Genomic DNA, 13,040 nt, shown 5'->3' on the forward strand with positions numbered 1-13,040 from the left:
CTGAGCTTGTCGATCGAAAGATCGGCAGTTCAGCGGTTCGAATCCCTAGTGCCGTGTAACGGGGTGAGCTCCCGTTACTTGTCCCAGCTTCTGCCAACCTAGCAGTTCGAAAGCACGTAAAAAATGCAAGTAGAAAAATAGGGACCACCTTTGGTGGGAAGGTAACAGCGTTCTGTGCGCCTTTGGCGTTTAGTCATGCCGGCCACATGACCATGGAGATGCCTTCGGACAGCACTGGCTCTTCGGCTTTGAAACAGAGATGAGCACTGCCCCCTAGAGTTGGGAACGACTAGCACATATGTGCAAGGGGAACCTTTACTTTTACTTTTGAGACAAGTCTTGTGGATAAGTAAGATTCCCTTTTGATTTGGTCTTACAAAATGAAAAAATAAAAGAAGAATCTCCAAGCACAATGCTGGTAGCAAGACAGAGACAGGCATGGGAAGTTCAAAAGAGTCTTCCAATTTTTGGTTTTAGTCTATGTGTGCTGGCTGGGGAATTCTGGGAGTCGAAATCCATTCATCTTAAAACGGTCAAGTTTGAAAAACACTGACTTAATAAGATCATGTCAACATTATGTCTCTCTGAGGTTGATTGTTAATCCAAATCTTTACAAATTCTTCCGAAAAGAAGCTTTTTACCCTGTGGCATTGGACTTTGAATGCCTCCTCTAGTTGGCCATTTTTAGGAAATCCATGTTTTCATTCCTTCTCAAATTTTAAATACAAGGCTCCCCCTTGTGTGCGTGTGTGTGTGTGTCCCCTTCAAAAACAAAACAGCCTGCGAAAACACGACATGAAAGTCTTGGATGCCACTGGTGGCCAGAGACAACAAATGATCAACAAAATGTAATGTCCTATGTTACTCAACTGTAAAATTATTTGTACCCGGGCAGGATTATTTTTTATTACATTCAGTTAATTGTAATTGAAATTAAATCTTTGATCTGATTAATATTTTTTTCTCCAATTGTTTTTGGTCTCAGACCACTAACTCAAGCACACCCTGCCATTGATTTTAAGAGGAACAGTTACCTAATTTTCATACTCATACTGAGCAAAATACTCAGATATGAAATTCCACATATTAGGTTGAAAGAAAGCTCTCCTCTTTTGCTGAAAGGGTATCCGAAATGGATACACCTCTACATTTATTTGGTTCAGTTTTTTTAGGATTGAGTATCTTTCTTATATGAATGCATACAGCTTGTATCTACGTTGTGACCAACTGATGGATAGTTTCCATTCAAGTCCCAAACCTTAAGGAGAAAAACTTCAGGCTCTTGTTGGACTATAGATTCTAATCAATTGTTCAGGCTAGCTAAAACTAATGAGGGATTAAGCCCAACAATTTGTAGGGTACTATAAGCCATCTATCATGACTAAGAAGACATATCAACTAGTCTTTACTCATCATCCTTCAAAGGAGTTTTTGATCTCTACAACCGCCAGTTAGCAATACTGTGGGTTATGTTATTCTGAGATCATGGGACCTGAAGTTCAACCCAATTTACAGGCACTGGTTCAGGAAGCAACACTTCTATTAACAGTTATTACCTTTGATGCAGAGGTGGTATTCAGCAGGTTCTGACCAGTTCTGGAGAACCGGTAGCGGAAATTTTGAGTAGTTAAAATACCACCTCTGACTGGCCCCGCCCCCATCTATTCTCTGCCTCCTGAGTCCCAGCTGATCGGAAGGAAATGGGGATTTTGCAGTAATCTTCCCCTGGATTGGGGAGGGAATGGAGATTTTACAATATCCTTCCCCTGGATTGGGGAGGGAATGGAGATTTTACAATATCCTTCCCCTAGAGTGGGGTGGGAATGGAGATTTTACAGTATCCATCCCCTGCCACACCCACCAAGCCACGCCCACCAAACCATGCCATGCCCACCAAGCCACACCCACAGAACCGGTAGTAAAACAATCTGAAACCCACCACTGCTTTGATGGTGAAACAGTTAACGTGGTGAGAAGGGAGAACTGGGCTGAGCAGTGGCATGAAGGACAAGAGCTCAACCTTGCCCCAGGCAGCTCTTGGGTCTTGAACACGGGCTTGTTAAACTCCCATTCAGCATTCCAACCACGTGAATCACCTGCTCCTAATAATCTCATTAAAATTTATATACAAATAGATGGTAAATTTACTTATGCAAAAAGCTCTTTCAAAGATGGAAATATTTTTATTTACATTGGGAACTTGATTATTTCTGAGTTGATTTCCTGGAGTGTTCAGCATAATTTTAACCCAAACCTCAGTCCATGGTGATGAATATATTCAACAGCTGCTACAAATTTGTTCAAGTATTAGAATGCCTGCGATTTCTGAGCACGTGGCAATCTTACTGAGTAACCCCTCTATGAAAATTATTTGCCAGGTATGCTTAAACTGCATTTGGACTCCGTATTCACTATTATTTTTTTCTGCTATTCTACGGCATAATATCACACATCTCAGCAGGCAGTACTGAATCATCTGTGCTGAAATAGATTCTTGCCAAAAAAAAAAAAAAAAAGAAAACCTAGTGAATGACAAGCTGCCCCAAAGAACAGATGTGTTCTTTGAGGGTAGTTATTGAAGCTGAGCCTGATCAAAACTGCCAGATTCATATTACTACTAACTCCGGCCAACCCAAAGACTGTTTGCTTCCATCAATCACAGGATCCAAATTTGTACCACCATTCTGTTTGTTTGTAACTGAAGAGGATTGTGCCTGCAATACCAAGATGGTATCTACGAAAGACCAAGTTTTAATCCTCTGGCTGGGGAATTCTGGGAGTTCACACATCTTCAAGTTGCTAAGGTTGAGAAACACAGCTCTAGTGGTATAATGTACGTTCCATTTATGTAATCTTTTGTTCATAATAGCAGATATGAAAGATCTGGAGATTTGAGTTGGTACTGTTGGGCTAATTAGAGAAATATGGTTTAAGTCAGCTTCTGTGTCTTATCTCCTACCGTATCTCTCCTCTCCTCTCCTCTCCTCTATGTCTTATCTCCTATCTCTCCTCTTCTCTCTCTCTCTCTCTCTCTCTCTCTCTCTCTCTCTCTCTCGCTCGCTCTCGCTCTCGCTCTCGCTCTCTCTCCCTGTTTTTTTTTCTAAAAAAATAATAATCAAGTGTTTTCAGTTGTTTTGTTCCAAAATATCCAAGAAAAACTTATTTGCCTGCCTCTAAGCTAAGTATTGTGAGCTGAGGAATGTTGTTTTCCATCCTTCCCTCTTAATCATCCAGATATTAAAACTTGTAAACATCTTCTTCCTCACCAACCAAAAACTCATTCATGGGTTTTGAAAGATAGCCCGATGTTTTTCTGATTACAGAATGTTCCTAACCTGGATGTTTCATTTATCTAGCCAAATGGATTGATACCCTGCAATGGACTTGATGAGATAAATAGAAAAATGCCTTGTTATTCAACAGAACATCCAAAAATAATAATTTTATAACTAGGAAGATACTTGTTTAATCATTAATCATTGCACAAACATCTGGTTTCTTTAAACCAGCCCACATTGATCCAGAAGTGAGGTTCGTGCAATTCTTTGACAGGTTTCTAAAATGGAATGTAGAAAAAGGAAGAAAAAAAAAGAGGGATGGGATGGGATTAGAAAAGAAAGATGAAAAGAATAAAGGCAAAAAAGGAAGAGGACATTTGAAAGGATGACTGCAAAATGACGCACCTCCTGAGAAGAATCAAGGATGAGATTTTTTTTTTTTTTCAGTAGGACATACAACATTGCCACAATAAAACTTCATGGGATTTTATCATAATCTGTTGGATCTGAGTCACTCTTAGCAAAATCCCATCATGACTCACTTAGTAACAATTTGAAGAAAGCTATTAGTGGGAAAATCTGAAATGGCAAAGTGCTAATTTTTCTCGCCGCCACCACCCTTAGCCCAATAAAAATGTACACACTGTGTTTATAAGATGAGCATTTTTTTCTGTTTTTTGGCTTGGCAAGAGTTGTGTGATGACCAAGAAAACAGTCCAGCTCACAGGAAAGTATGAACAGTCTGACTAGGCACACAGCACACAACTAGTATTCCATTCAGACATAAATGATGTAATTTTAGAACGTGTTGGCAGAAACATTATGGCAGAGTGTGTGATGTGGCCACAAAGGAATGGCAATGCGAGAGCCAGCCTTTAAGTATTCTGGTGTGGGAGGGAGGAAGTGGGAATGGAATAATAAGAGGGATGAGGGGAAAATAGATTCTGATTTCCTTAAAGCTGTGATCAGTCACCGGGGTTGACATGATGGTTGGGAAAGACCTTCCTGTGTGCCAGTGAATATGCTGAATGAGTCAGATTAGAAATCTCACTTTTAAAGGAAACCAAAACTCATGAAAACTACTGGCATTTCTAGTGCCAGTACATTAAAAAAAAAATGAGAAAGAGGGAGGAAAGAACTTGAAGAAAATATTTCACAGTTGTATCACATCCCTCTTCTGGATTGCCGTGGAGGATGTTTATGGAATCATTTCACTGTAGGTTCACAACTGATTTGTGAGGTAGCTTCAATGGGGAATAGGCTTTATAATCTGTGCCCCAGAAGTCTACAACAAAGAGAAGGGGTGGTGGTGAGAGAGAAACAAAGAAAGAGCCTGCACAAATACAATATTTGTGCATCCAGTTTTGGTCACCACAAGATAAAAAATATATTGAGATTCTGGAAACAGTCCAGAGAAGATGATTAGAAGGCTGGAGGATAAACCATATGAAGAACAGTTGCAGGAGTTGGATATGATTAGTCTAGAGCGGGGGTCAGCAACCTGCAGCTCTGGAGCCGCATGTGGCTCTTTCATCCCTCTGTTGTGGCTCCCTGTTGCTGGTCAGCTACACAATTGATAGGGCTTTCGGTTAGGACAGGTAGAGGAAAAAGAACACCGCGCTAGGAGGAGACTCTATGGTGGGGGAACGGACTTCCACTCAGGAGAGGAAAAAGGATGCCATGTTAGGAGACTATGATGGGGGAACCGGACTTCCGGCCAGCTCCAGAATTGAATGGGGACTTCCTGTTAGGACCTTTGTGGCTCTTTGAGTGTTTATGGTTGCCCACCCCTGGTCTAGAGAAAAGACAGACTAGGGGTGGCATGATAGTAGTGTTCCAATATCTGAGGATCCACTTATTCTCCAAAGAACCTGAAGGCAAGACAAGAAACAAGAAAACAGTCAAGGGGAGAACCTAGAACTAAGGAGAAATTTCTTGACAGTGAGAACAATTAACTAGTGGAACAGCTTGCCTTCAAAAGTTGTGGGTGCCCCATCACTGGAGGTTTTTAAGAAGAGATTGGATAACCAATAACTCTGTTATTCTGTTTTGTGAATATGTATATGGAGTGCACATACATGGAAGTGAACAAATGCATGTCCCTGATGCATCTGAATCATGTAGTTTCAAAATCTTCCACATGTAAAGTCCCCTCGGTAAGTGTTTTCCTTTTCAATGGAACCTTCTTCCAAATAACATTTAATTCAACACAGTTGAATGACAAATTACTGGATGCAATTAAAGCCAAGGACCGCTGAATTTGTACTCACGTGACTTCGGAAGCTGACTAGCACTGTGCCGGAATTGTACATGGGGCCCTAATATGGTACATGAATGGGTATAAAGATCAGGATTATTTCATTAATATGTCATTCTAATCCTTCCTTCGGTCACAGTGGCATTCTGTCACGAGTCCCAGAATTTTTTGGCAACCAACAGTAATGATAAACAGATTTGTCAGCAAGCAGGAAAACAGGGGGGAAAAAAGATGTGGCATAGAAATAAAATGCAATGCTTTAAGAAGGTAAAGTTCTACTTTAGAAAGAAACAAAAGAAAAATATTTCTAGCCTTTGGGGCTGCAAAGGTGTAATTTTATCACTTTTCCCCCATGAGCAAACCTGCAGAATTTCTGAGTTTATATGAATCAGAGCATTATTCCTCTGACTAAATAAAACTGCTGCCAATGTGTTATCCTTTAATGCAGAGGTCCCCAACCTTTGCAGCTTGGCGGCCCAGCTGTGGTGCGGGAGAGGGGAACCGGGCCTCATGAGTGGCAGGTTGGTGCGTGCATGTGCACACAACTCAGTTTGCACAAGCAGAGGGCTGGCAGGCAAATGCATGTAGGCGAATGTCCGTAAATTGAGCTGTGCACACACAGGCATGCCAGCTCACTGCTTGCGCGAGCCACCCTGCATTTCCAAATAGGCCACGGTTCGGTAGTCGGCTGTGGCTCACGGGTTGGGTATCCCTGCTTTAATGGAATTCAGATAGTTGCTCACTAAGGCTGACAGCATCATCTTGACTAGTGGTGAAAGCAGCTTTGGAGTCATCCAATACTGTTGGGAAGGTGACCAATTATTGGGTTGGGCTGCCTTAAGTGTGAAAGTCACAAACTGTACAGGTCTGTTTAAGACAATTCAATCGATCAGAATAGAGCTGGAAGGGATTTTGGAGATCTTCCAGTCCAAACCCCTGCTCAAACAGGAGACCTATAGCATTTCAGACAAGTGACTGTCCAGTCACCAGACAAACAACTGTCCAATTAAGCATTTACTCTTTATAAGGTAAGGTAAAGGTAAAGGTTCCCCTAGCGCATATGTGCTAGTTGTACCTGACTCTAGGGGGCGGTCCTCATCGCCGTTTGAAAGCCAAAGAGCCAGCACTGTCTGAAGATGTCTCCATGGTCATGTGGCTGGCATGACTAATTGCTAAAGGCGCACAAAACGCTGTTACCTTCCCACCCAAGGTGGTTCCTATTTTTCTACTTGCATTTTTTACGTGCTTTCGAACACCTAGGGTGGCAGAAGCTGGGACAAGTCACGGGAGCTCACCCCATTACGTGGCATTAGGGATTCGAACTGCTGAACTGCCGACCTTCAGTCGACAAGCTCAGTGTCTTAGCCACTGAGCCACCTCATCCCCTACTCTTCATAAAATGACGTACAAATTGTTTATGGTGTTCTGCTCTGTTTTTCAGGAGCATCTGGAGTGCCATTTTATTACACAAGATTGGCTGCTTTTTCAGAGTTTGCTGCTTCAACGTGCCACCACCAGTTTGATTGCCAGTGGATCCAAGTGTCTTCTTGAAGATTTTTATTCTATTGATTTAGTCCGTGAGTACTTGTAATATGATAAATATGTGGAGACTTAAAAATGGTATGTTGTTTACTCTCCTTTGCAGCTGCCAAAACAGCTGCTATTGAGTTTTCTCTTCCCCCCCCCCACCCCCGGCCCACCCCATGGGTGAAAGAAACAAGGGCCTCTTATCTGATGGAGAAAGAAAACACAAGTATTCCCACAATTCTTGTAATGCATTTCAAATGTGCATTCTGGAGAAAAATGATGTTGCAATGTTATAGTGGAAGACGAAAGACGATAAAGCAAAAATAGATTACAACATACAAGGCTTTTTACCTCTTTAAAAAAATGTTCATGCAGTCTTCCAAACAGGAGAATTACAAATATTTATGAATAATTAGACCATTTCCCCTGGTTTTGTTGCCTTCCTTATGATCTAGAAAATGCTATTAAAAAAAAAAGTGATCAAAAGCAAGTTTTAAAATCTTTTAAACCTGCTGCAGTTGCCTGCACCAAAGAGGGAACAGATAAGTTGAATAGCCTTGTAAAAAGCAATGCAGAATTGGAAACATGGCAATTTATGAAAATGCATGCAAATGTGCACACCATACCTGTGATTTGAGTAAAGTTCTGTAAGTTCATAATGGAAAAAAGTAGACTTTGTGTCTACTCAAACTACTGACCAGGTGCTCAGTGTTGATGGACAGCCTCAACTTCAACTGTTTAAGCAGATTTACAGATAGGAGAAGAGAATGACACACAGTTTATTGAAGGACAACTCCCAGCATCTATGCCCACTGGCCAAGTTGATTGGCTTCGCTGAAAGTTCTAGTATAGCATCATCTAGCCACCCATTACCACCTCATCAGGAAAACTTCCAATTTGTTGCCTTTCAGAATGAAGCCACAATCAGATCACAAATTGTTGCAAAGCTGTTGCTATCTTCGAAACTGTGATGCGTTTTTGAGGGCTGAAACTCATTTCAAATATGCAGGTTATCTTCTAGCAGATGGAATTAAGAATTACTGTCCTTCGTCTTTAGCTGTGGCTTCAAATTACTGCTGCAAGTCTATAGAGATTCTCAGTCATCCAGGTCATGGTTGTCCGAAAGGTGCATTTTCAAGAGGCAACTGGACTTTCTGGTTTTTCCTTTGAAGATGTTTTGTTTCCCATCCAAGAAGCTTCTTCAGAATAGAATAGAATGGAATGGAATGGAATGGAATGGAATGGAGTGGAGTGGAGTGGAGTGGAGTGGAGTGGAGTGGAGTGGAGTAGAGTAGAGTAGAGTAGAGTAGAATAGAATAGAATAGAATAGAATAGAATAGAATAGAATAGAATAGAATAGAATAGAATAGAATAGAATAGAATAGAATAGAATTTTTTATTGGCCAAGTGTGATTGGACACACAAGGAATTTGTCTTGGTGCATACGCTCTGAGTGTACATAAAAGAAAAGATACATTCATCAAGAATCATAAGGTACAACACTTAATGATAGTCATAGGGTACAAATAAGCAATCAGGAAACAATATCAATATAAATTGTAAGGAAACCTTTGTCAGAATAGAATAGACTAGAATAGAATAGACTAGAATAGAATAGAATAGAACAGAATAGAATAGATTTTTTTTATTGGCCAAGTGTGATTGTACACACAAGGAAATTGTCTTGGTGCCTATGCTCTCAGTGTACATAAAAGAAAAAATATGTTCATCAAGTATCATAAGGTACAACACTTAATGGGTACAAATAAGCAATCAGGAAACAATATCAATATTCAGTTCTAACTGGGTGGTGGGGAATGGAAGAATTTATACTCTTGCAGACAGCTGGTCATTTGCATCCTTTAAGGGAATGGTTAAAGCCACCTGGAGGTCTATCTGTGTCCTCAGGGTCACCTGAGTGGTGCAAATGGGTGTGGAGCCTTCTTGGAACTGCTGAAAGAACTGTGTTGTAGACTGGAGATAGATATATTATTTATTATTTATTTTATTTGTCAAGCATGCATAAGATAACAGATATAAGTATAAACATGATTATGAATACAGGAAATGGATACGAATAAATGGGGACAGTAGGACAGGGATGGTAGGCACGTTAGTGCGCTTATGTCATATCCCTCCCCCTCTGTTAAGAGAAGGCTGTTCAATTTTGACATAGATGGCCTCTTTGACCCCTTTCAAACCAGTGGTCCTCTCAGTCCAAAATGTGGACTTTGTTGTCTTCAAAAGAGTGGCCTTTATCTTTTAAATGCAGATGGACTGCTGACTCTTGCCCTGATGTGCTTGCTCTCCTATGTTGTGTCATTCACTTATGAAGTGGTTGTTTTGTTTCCCCAATGTACAGATCTGAACATGGCTTGCTGCATTGTACTGCATATACCACATTGCTCAGCTTTTGTCTGGGTGTTTTATCTTTGGGGTGGACAAGCTTCTGCCTTAGTGTATTCTTGGGTTTGAAGTGTGCATGTATGTTATGCTGACTTCAGCTTGTTCCTCACTGATACTAAAAGGTATGGTAGTGATGGGTTGCGGTTGTCATTTTAATTTCGTTTCTTTCGGTAGAGTTACCTTCACGAGAGGAAAAATTCAATTTGTGGCTATGTCATGCACCATAGACTATTCGAACCGTGGTAAAGTAAATTCAATTGTTCTAGCTACACAATTCCAGCATGCTACACATTCTTTCGAATCTGCTTGAGATTAGGCCTAAAAATAAACCTAAATAAACGGAATGTTTTTGTGTTCATCTATTAGGCCCAGCTTGAGCTGGAGACCATCTTGGCAAAACTGGATGGACCTCCCTGATGTTTGAGGAACTGGAAGATCCATTTCAAATCCTTTCGGAAATTGCCATTTTGATACAGTAACATTACAGGCAAACTCTCATATTTAGTATGTTTGTTTTATGTTCTGCCAGTCAATTGTTGGCATACTGACAGAACCTCCAGGGCAGGTCATGGCTTAGAAAACACAGAACAATAGATTTAGATTACAATAAAGATGCTTTCTCCGCCTTTTGAATGGAAATGTGTTTTTTTCTCTCTCTTTTTTTTCCCCCCTTTCTTTTTGGGAATAAAGGCTCAAGTTGCCTTATAATATATCCTTTGCTGGCAAACAAATTGTGTGGATTTAAGAGCAGCAGTGCTTCATTAAGGAATCTTTGTGGTCTTTGCCAAAGTGGCAAAGAAGTATTTTCCATTGTTTGAGTTTCAATAAAATTTCAAAACCCAAATCATGATTTTTGCTCAGATTGGCAAAGGATTGGGTGGCTTTGAGCCCAGGTCTTCTTGAGAGCTAAAACTTCAGGAAAGAACGGGGGGGGGGGAGAGAGAGAGAGAGAGAGAGAGAGAGAGAGAGAGAGAGAGAGAGAGAAAAGACTGCCATTCTAAACAATGAATTTATTCCTGCTGAACTCTCACGTTTTTTTCCCCATTTTTAATCCCTTCAGCACAACTCAAAATTAACTTGTGAACATCTTCTCTTCTGCCAGATATGGAATGCTGAAAACAAATAGAGATCATCACAGTGAACAATCCATCAACGCCGACTCTACCCTCATCGGCTGAACGCCTTGCTTCAACAAGCTGTGGAGCTCAGACTAACAAAAATTACCTCAGTGCCATTTTATATTTAGAAATGGAAAGGAATGGCTGAGGTAGAAAGCTAACCAGGCTTGGCCCTGGTTTAGTGAAGGCCCATCTTGGGAAGTCTAGGAACACAGCAGTGGCAATCCCCCTTTGTATTATGCCAAGATTTAATTTATTAAGTGACAAGAAGTCATGTTGGACTCCGACATTTGTCTGGTGCTTTCTAAAAACAGCAGCAGCATTAATAATGACAAAAAAGTATTTCCTATTGAGGAGAGCTCCCCTCTTCAAAATCAGATTCCCCCCACCTTCTTTAAACTTGTCCTTATTCTGGGCTGTTTTAGGACTGAAATAAAGATTGTGATTAGAATGCTTTTTCAAACTGTGAAAGGGACATTATTTTTCCATTCAAATCCTTTCCTCATAATCTTTAACTATGGTTGCTTGCTGCTACGGCAACTGGAGCAAGGAAGAATGGAAATATAGGGTCTTTTCTCATCATCCTGGCAACCAATCTTTCCTGGCATGATCAGATGGGGATTCTTTTGCCTTTAAATGTGAAGGAGTATACACACACATATGCACATACACATACAGCAAGGGAAGGAAGTCTGCTTCTCACTTTGGCCAGTCTGTATCTTTCCCTGACCTGCTATTTTTGCAAGTTTTATCAAGCCAAGCAATTAACTGGTACTCCTGATATTAATGTCTTTAATTCAATTGAATGCAGAACTGATTTACATTGCAAATTATCTTTCCTACACCCAACAATCCACAGATTATAATTTCTGGAGTCACTATTTCACCAGGCTCAAGGTTGACTCAACCTCTCATCATTCCAAGGCTGGTAAAATGAGGACCCAAATTGTTGGGGGCAAGATGCTGACTCTGTAAACTGCTTAGAGAGGGCTGTAAAGCAATATATAAATCTAAGTGCTATTGCTAAGTGCTATTGCTATTTTCCAAGCTTCTAACCATTCTGGCTTTAACTCATCTTCTTCTATCTCCACTTCTCTCTGTCATTCTCAATGCAATAGGAATGAATTATTTTACACCAATTCTAGCCATTCAGGATGTACTGTAAGATGAGTGCTTCAATTCAATAGGAAGGAAAGACCTGAAATATTTTAACAACTAGCAGATCTCCATCCTCTGATGGAAACCATATCCTAGGTAGCTATGTACCTCTGGAAGTAAATTATCAGATTAACAGAATTGGAAGAGACTTTGGAAGTCTTCTAGTCCAACCCTCTGCTCAGGCAGGAAATCCCATGCCATGTCAGACAAGTGATTGTCCAATCTCTTCTTAAAAATCTCCAGTGATGGAGCACCCAAACTTCTGAAGGCAAGCCATTCCACTGATTAATTGCTTTCACGGTCAGAAAATGTTTCCTTAGTTCTAAATTGCTTCTCCCCTTGATTGATTTCCATCCATTGCTTCTTGTCCTGCCTTCAGGTGCTTTGGAGAATTGGTTAACCTCCTCTTCTTTGTGGCAGCCCCTTAAATATTGGAAGACTTCTATCATGTCACCCATAGTCCTTCTTTTCACTAAACTAGACATACCCACTTACTGAAACCATTCTTCAGATGTGTTAGCTTCATCTTACATAAAATGGAAGTTTCATTTCCTTCTCAGCTATACTACAAGTGTTCCTGGCCTATTTCCTTCTGAGGTCTACTACAATTTCTGAAGGGAAATTCCCAGGGGTCTCTTGATTCCCTGTAGAACTTCCTCAAATATCTTTTGTATGTTTTATTTTTTCTCATCCAAGGAACCAGACTCTTAACTCTGAGCATTTTTGAAGGGCGGGAAATTGATCTCCCACATCTGTCAGAAAGGTATGAAGCTCCTGCCAAGGACAGGTTATTGTTACAAGGCACAGGTGCATGGCTGAGAGGAACGGCTGATGATAGTATACGCAGAGCAGGGCTGTCCTTTGGGGGGTGGGAGAGAATTCCCCCTTTGCCCGTTGAAGAAAGAAATTTGTCAAGTGACAAGAAAGACGACTTGCGTGCCTGACATTCCTCAGCATGAGAAATAATGAAAGAACGAGGGGAAGGAAGAGGAAGGGGGAGGAAAAATCAAATTTCAACTAAGGATGTCAGCAGCAAAGTTAGCACAGGTGCAATATCCCTTTAGACAAAGAGTACTTTGTCTTTTTTTTTTCGGCTGCTCCATGCTCCATGAAGGGTTTTTTCCCCCTCCCTCCCCCTTAATCAATGTGCAAAAGACAAAAATGCTGATACCCTTCCTCAGTGAAAGGGTTTTTACAGCACTCATTCAAACGATGGCGAAAGGATTAATGCTCTATAGAACTTAAAAAATAGCTTTGCTGGGTGCCATAAAAAAAGGGGGGTGGGTTAGATACGTT

At 40.8% G+C, this 13,040-nt stretch overlaps 1 long non-coding RNA gene across 1 annotated transcript; it reads left to right on the plus strand.

The window, feature by feature from the left end:
- Nucleotides 1-2,705: 2,705 nt before the first annotated feature.
- LOC148113561 (uncharacterized) lies at nucleotides 2,706-11,042 on the plus strand. The gene is made up of 3 exons (XR_015728327.1): nucleotides 2,706-2,833; nucleotides 6,977-7,112; nucleotides 10,571-11,042. It is a non-coding gene; the product is annotated as an uncharacterized LOC148113561 (long non-coding RNA).
- Nucleotides 11,043-13,040: the final 1,998 nt, after the last annotated feature.

Source organism: Pantherophis guttatus, chromosome 5, assembly GCF_059756535.1.
Source record: "Pantherophis guttatus breed Tessera chromosome 5, ASM5975653v1, whole genome shotgun sequence".
In the NCBI taxonomy this organism is placed as follows: Eukaryota; Metazoa; Chordata; class Lepidosauria; order Squamata; family Colubridae; genus Pantherophis; species Pantherophis guttatus.